Consider the following 7612-nt stretch of genomic DNA (forward strand, 5'->3'; position numbering starts at 1 on the left):
CATGTATTTTAATGGTAGGTACTCCGACGAACTACAAGCCTTTGTCCCTTCTCGACATAAATACCACCGACAAACCTGACAGACAGCAAACTCCCACCCCTTCACAGTAGAAATCCCTAGATGTAAGAAAGCCTTCTACTCTAATATTTTCTCCTCTAGAACTGCTAGACTTTGGAATTCCCTTCCAGGTTCTTGCTTTCCGGGCTGTACTGACATGCAGAAGTTCAAGAGTAATGTAAAGAAATATCTTTTTGCTCAACTCCTACATAGTATCTCTGAAAATTATGTGCCAGATAGTAGCCCGCTACATCAAAGTGGCACTGTGCCTTGTTTGGGGTGAAAATGCAATAATATTTTTGTTTTAGTATGAAGCTTACATTATAGACATTTTAACATAAAAGATATTCTTGCCTTTTCATATTCTTTCGGCAACTGTTTCTTGTTTTTCTTTTGAATCGTTTGAAAGAAATGCTGGATCTTCATATACGAAGGAATATAAAAAGGCAAGCATGTTTTTCACAAAACCTCTATAATGTAAGCTAGACACTTTACTCGTATGTTGTTTAAAAAGATCAATACTAGCAGTGTTAATAGCGGAATCCTGTTCGCATGATGTGTAACATTTTTAATAATTGCTTCTTGCTATGCGCTGAAGAGACGCCGTGTTGTGCAAAACTATAATAAATAAACTATTATACAATTATCTGCCAACAGCAATTGTATCCAAGTTGTTACTAATAAAAGATGAACATGTGGAAACTGGGTGTCTGTAACACTGTCTGTCCTTTCTGACGTGGGTCTGTAAGAAATACATGTATGTATGTATGTTTAAAGGGCGAATGAACTCTTTTTCAGGGTCAACGGCCAACTAGCACTGTGTATATTTGTGTGTGTGTGTGTGTGTGTGTGTGTGTGTGTGTGTGTGTGTGTGTGTGTGTGTGTGTGTGTATTGGTGTGGAAAGGGCTCCCGTAAACTGTGGTGAAGGCAACCTTTCTAGGAGAAGCAAATCTGATTTTAAAAAACATAAAGCGGGAGACCAGTACCCGCATTAAGCTGGTCTGCAGTTTAATTTGTTGCTGGCTATCTTGCTCTTGCTTGTTGCTGGATCGCAACATTTTGAACCGAGAGAGAGAGACTTAGATGTCGTACAAAGCTAAGAGTCTGTAATATCATCTTTGTATAGATACTCCCTCATGAATTTGGGTTCATGGATTTTAAATCTCTGAGGGAGTGGCACTCGTTAGACAAGACGTTGCAATCATCATCATCATCATGTATGTATGTATGTATGCATGTATGTATGTATGTATATATGTGTGTGCGTCTTTCCTTGTTTATACTTGGGTTTTTCCTTGGGATAAAAAGGATATACATGTGTGTGTGTGTGTGTGTGTGTGTGTGTGTGTGTGTGTGTGTGTGTGTGTGTGTGTGTGTGTGTGTGTGTGTGTGTGTGGCACTGTCTGCCCTTCTTGACACAGGTCTTTAAGAAATATATATGTGTTCCAGGTCAAAAATAAAAATCATTGACTTTTAACAAGGTTGTTGATAGCGTTATATAAAAAGAGTAGGATATTATTTTATTCAATTTAGCTAAACAAAATTACCATAACTCACTACAGTAATTCTACTGTTACAGTCTAAAAATACATCGTTAGTTGACAAGAAACCTGCAATCATATTAAAGGTCTGATCTTTAATGAAAGCCGATTAGTAACAATATTTAATCACATACGCTCTCTCTCTCTCTCTCTCTCTCTCTCTCTCTCTCTCTCTCTCTCTCTCTCTCTCTCTATCTATCTATCTCTCTCTCTTTCTATCTATTTATCTATCTATCTATCTCTACCTATCTATCTATCTATTTCTCTCACACACACGCTCACTCACTCACACTCACTCGTTCACTCTCTCGCGCGCCCTCTCTCTCTCTCTCTCTCTCTCTCTCTCTCTCTTTCTCTATCGATCGATCTATCGTTTATGCGTATTCATATATTGTCACACTTACCCTCACCTTATCTTATTTAAATTTTTCTGTGAGTCATTTATCTCTTTCTTCTTCCTCACTTTGTGCCCTCATCTCCTACTCTCTTTCTCTCTCTCTCTCCACGTCTTTATTCTCTCTTTCTCTCTCTATACCTACCTCTCTCACTTTTTTTACGACTACAGGGCGTAAGACTCTTCAGCACATCCAGGTACATTTTGGTGTTGACTTTCAAGCCGACTTCGAAGATGTGAGGTGGCATGCTGTGGCTCTCATTTAAAACCACACCAAAAGCTATAAACGTGGCCGGAAAAGTTCGTTGAGTTGTGCCCACACACGTTAAACCGTCCGGATTTTATTTTGGGGGTGCTGGCAATGGTCCTGTTGTCATAACTTGGATCGGTAGTGAGTATTAGTTGTAGAGCGGAGCATCTCCGATTTCGCTCGTTGAACATCGTGTCACTTTCAGACATGATAGAAGGCTTCTATCGTTCTTGAGATTTGTACATAACTGGCTAACTAGTAGATGGTTTGCAACAAAAAGAGAAAACCGGTTTTCATCAAACGGAAATGGAATCATGTCGTCTTTTCTATGGCGACCGTTTTATCGTTCCGCCCTGTACATACACTGGCCTCAAGTTGAACTTTGCTAAGACAGCAAAAGACTGAGTTTACCCAATGCCGAACTAACATACACGACTCGAAAAGACAAATTTAAATTTGATTTAAGCAAATTAAATTATAATAAATTGACAAAATATAAAAACCAAGAATCCAATGAAAACAGGCGGCAATTAGCGCGACTAACCACGGCAATTCCGTTTGATTAAACTTGAATAGTGTTTCGTAATTGAATTACACTGCCTCGTAATCGCCCCATCTGAGGGGAATGCGTGGACTGCAAGCATCTCTCTACTTGTAGGGGGACAAAAAAAGGTTAATGTTAGATGAACAAATCACGCTAACGACTTTACGACGTATCACTCTTTACGATATCATTTTAAAGGGAGATAATCCTATTCTTGGTTCGATCCGTTAGGCTGTAATAATTGACCACAAATTTAACCGCTTTCAATAATTTAAACAATGGCGCCTGTGTGGTGTTAACTGTTCGTTCAATCCGTTTGCACATATATACGGATGTCCGGCACGAACATAAACACTTTGGTAATGTGATTTACCTTTTAGGTACGACAAGTTAAGGCATAACGAATGTACGACAACGCATTATTTTTCTGAGGCAGACAACGAAAGTCGTCCACAATTTCGACGTTATTCTCTATGCGTGTCTCCACCACGAGGGACTCGTGAGGAACATAGCCCCATATAAGACTTCTTAGTGTTCTTTTTTTCATAAACAAATATTTAAATGGGTTAGATGGGTTAGTATCCGATTCAAAACTGTACCGTCCGACGATTTTAAAACATCATTAGCAGACCGTTTGTTTTGTTTTGTTTTTTCGGTCGTAAGATACGCTTAAATATATTTTAATTCATGCGAAGTACATTTTAATTCATGCGAAGTTTATTATTATAGAGACAATTCCCTATCTATTATTATATTGAACCTTGCATACAGTATTGATATAAAGGTTAAATATATATATATATATATATATATATATATATATATATATATATATATATATATATATATATATATATATATATGACTTGGGTGCTACAGCTGGAATCGAAATCAAAACACAAAATTCTGCACCATTATTTTTTTAGGCCCTGTGCCACGCTGATATATATATATATATATATATATATTATTTTATTTAAATATTAATTATTAATTAATAATTACTACGTGCATAAAAGTAAGTATATATATATATATATATAACTTACTTTTATGCATAAAAGTAAGTTATATATATATATGTATGTATATGTATATATATATATATATTATATGTATAAATATATATAACTTACTTTTATGCATAAAGTAAGTTATATATATATATATATATATATATATTATATATATATATATATAAATATATACATAACTTACTTTTATACACGTAGTAATTATTAATTAATAATTAATATGTAAATAAAATTTTAAAAAGTGAATACGTCCTAAAATGTGGACGAAGAACAAAATGTAGACGAAGAATTAAATGTGGGCTAAGAATAAAACGTGGGCGAAGAATTGATTTATAGATAATTCCCGACTGCATTTTGTTAACTCCATTCGACATGCTCAAAAACCCCATCTCTATTCTTTCTTATTCACCCACGGTGACAATTAAAGAACAGAAGTAATTCCCCCAAGATCGAACGTAAATTCTAAATTGCAAATTTTCACAAGTCGAACCGCACAATATTTGTTTCCAAGTTTTTGTTTAGTCGTTTGTTTCGTCTTTCTGCTTCAAACCAACTTGACCGTAAAATTAACAACGAACAGGACATTCGAACCCGAACTGTGGTGTCCGCCATTTTTTTTTTCTTAGTGTTAAGTTACCGGCCCCGTTTTGTATCTACTCAAAAGTGGGCGTGTCCTTCTAACTCCATCCCCACCCGCAAAAAAAAAAACCCGTTCAGTAGATATATATAATAACACCTTAGTGTTAACAGCCCTTTTATTATTTTATTTATTTTTTTTTTATGTTGTCTGTTTGGTTTTTCTTCTGCGCGGTCGCGAGAAGAGGACATAAAAGACAACGTAAACTTCAGAGCAATAAAAGGTGTCGAAAAAAAAAAAAAAAAGATGGCGTCATTCGGCCATAAAATATCCCCGCGCATCTGTTCATCGGGAACAGATTTGCACTTTTTAAAGGAAGTGTAGTTGTTTACACAAGTCGAAAGAAACGAAGTTGTCTTGTTTACTTCTTTCGCGGACGTAATTCACAACATTGAAAATTGCTTAAACAATTCACACTTGCTTTCAAATTATCTGACAAGGTAGACTAGATCCATAATTCATGATGTTTCAGTCCTTTTTTTTTTTTTTTTTATTATTATTATTAACAACAACAAGGCTGATGGCCATTAGTCGCGTGCTCCCGTGTAATCAATGAATGCGTAAATGTAGGATTGACATGTAATTCTTAAAGATAAACTAAAATGACCGAAAAATAGGCTGAAATGACTTAAATAAATAAAAAGTAAATGACTTTAATAAACTTAAGGATGAATTGAATGGCCTTAAGAATGACTTAAATGCTTAAAAAATAACTGGAATCCTTCAAAAACAACTTGGATGATCTGGAGAATGACTTGAATGGCTTTGAGACTGACTGGTTGTAAAGTGGGTGATCACTTTACATTAAATTAATACAGAAAAGTGATCCCCCACTTTATATCATAAAGTTACAAACATAAGTACAGCATGTAGTAAGATTAGATACTACACTTTGATCTTGGCCAAAAGGCCAAGAAAAGGGTATTTATTTGCTCCCCCATCCGATCAAATTAGGCACAAGACCGATTTTAATGTGAGGAGTGAAGGGGAAATGGGGACCAGTTCCACGGGAGTAGGGGAGCTGGATAGTGACAATTGGTATGAAGGGGTGCCCCTACATTGACCAAGGTCTTATATGTGGGGTTGGTATTTATTTGATCCCCCACCGAGCAAATTAGACACAAGGGCGATTTTTAATGTGAGGAGTGAAGGGAAAATGGGGACCAGCTCCCCGGAGAGTAGTGGAGCTGGATAATGACAATTGGTATGAAGGGTTGCCCCTACATTGACCAAGGTCTTATATGTGGGGTTGGTATTTATTTGCTCTCCACCGAGCAAATTAGGCACAAGGCCGATTTTTAATGTGATGAGTGAAGGGAAATGGGGACCAACTCCCCCGGGAGTAGGGGAGCTGGATGTTGACAATTGGTATGAAGGGTTGCCCCTACATTGACCAAGGTCTTATATGTGCGGTTTCCCTCACATATGGTCTTCGTTTGCAGTATCTGCCGGAACAGATACTTCACTTTGATCTTGGTCAAAAGGCCAAGAAAAGGGTATTTATTTGCTCCCCCACCGAGCAAATTAGGCACAAGGCCGAATTTTTATGTGAGGAGTGAAGGGGAAATGGGGACTAACTCCCTGGTGAGTAGGGGAGCTGGATAGTGACAATTGGTATGAAGGGTTGCCCTACATTGACAAAGGTCTTATATGTGGGATTGCCCCCACATATGGTCTTTGCTTGCAGTATCTGCCGAAACAGATACTACACTTTGATCTTGGTCAAAAGGGGTATTTATTTGCTCCCCTACCGAGCAAATTAGGCACAAGGCCGATTTTTTTTAAGTGAGGAGTGAAGGAGAAATGGGGACCAACTCCCGGGGCATTAGGGGAGCTGGATAGTGACAATTGGTACGAAGGGTTGCCCCTACATTGACCAAGGTCTTATATGTGGGGTCGTCCCCACATATGGTCTTTGCTTGCAGTATATGCCGGAACAGATGGTGTTTATTTGCTCCCCCACTGAGCAAATTAGGCACAAGGCCGTTTTTAATGTGAGGTAAAAACCAGCTCCCCTTAAAGTAGGCAAAAAGGGGGCACTCTGGTTACCAAAAATAATAATTGTCCCAGTATAGAGGGTTTCCCCTCCATTGACTGGTACAAATTATCTTAAGTGCAGCATCTGCCGGAACAGATTTTTTTTTTTTTTATTTAAATGCTGCCCACATCAGCACTATGTGGCACAAGGCCGGAAAGTGGGAACCCCGCAGGCTCCCCTAAAGGAGGGGCACTCCTGCAATTTTAAAAATTGCCTGAGTAACCCCGTCGGCATTCCCCGGTCGGGGCGCCTCAGGCAGCAAGCAATAAACTTGCCCCACCGGAAAGCCCGGTGGCAAGGCCTGGGAGGGTGGACCTCCTAGGTATTACCCAGGCGGTTCCCAGTATAGAGGGTTTCCCCTCCATTGACTGGTACAAATTATCTTAAGTGCAGCATCTGCCGGAACAGATGGTATTTATTTGCTCCCCCACCGAGCAAATTAGGCACAAGGCCGATTTTTAATGTGAGGAGTGAAGGGAGGGGGAAGGGAAAAAGGGGACCAGCTCCCGAGAGGTGGGAAATGGGAGCTGGTTAAAGGTCAAGCATGTGGGGTTGCCCCCACATCTGGTCTTTGCTAGTCATAGCTAGTCATAGCTTGCAGTATCTGCCGGAACAGATGGTATTTATTTGCTCCCCCACTGAGCAAATTAGGCACAAGGCCGTTTTTAATGTGAGGTAAAAACCAGCTCCCCTAAAAGGGGTCACTCTGGTTACCAAAAATAATAATTGTCCCAGTATAGAGGGTTTCCCCTCCATTGACTGGTACAAATTATCTTAAGTGCAGTATCTGCCGGAACAGATACTACACTTTGATCTTGGCCAAAAGGCCAAGAAAAGCTTAAAAAGCTAAGAATATCATCTATTAACAACAGACCTTTGATCTTAACCAAAAAGGCTAAGCACAAATGTGTTACGGACAGACCGACCGACCGACCGACCCACAGACCCACAGACCGACGGAGTAACTTATAGAATCGCTTGCACGCGACTAAAAGGGGGGGGGCAATTGTTATCGACAATAGAAAAAAGCGAAAAATTAATATCTAAATAAATAATTACTTGATACTTAGTTATATTTCTCTCCGCTATCAACGTCGTGAGAATCTTGCGTCATAA

The 7612-nt window shown here is 38.7% G+C and overlaps 2 pseudogenes; both read right to left on the bottom strand.

The window, feature by feature from the left end:
* Nucleotides 1-5239: 5239 nt before the first annotated feature.
* On the bottom strand, nt 5240-5381 carry LOC145249878 (U2 spliceosomal RNA; annotated as a pseudogene).
* Nucleotides 5382-7190: 1809 nt separating this feature from the next.
* Nucleotides 7191-7335, bottom strand: LOC145249841 (U2 spliceosomal RNA; annotated as a pseudogene).
* Nucleotides 7336-7612: the final 277 nt, after the last annotated feature.

The sequence above is a fragment of the Euprymna scolopes genome, chromosome 28, assembly GCF_053919585.1.
Source record: "Euprymna scolopes isolate OS-2025 chromosome 28, ASM5391958v1, whole genome shotgun sequence".
Classification (NCBI taxonomy): domain Eukaryota; kingdom Metazoa; phylum Mollusca; class Cephalopoda; order Sepiida; family Sepiolidae; genus Euprymna; species Euprymna scolopes.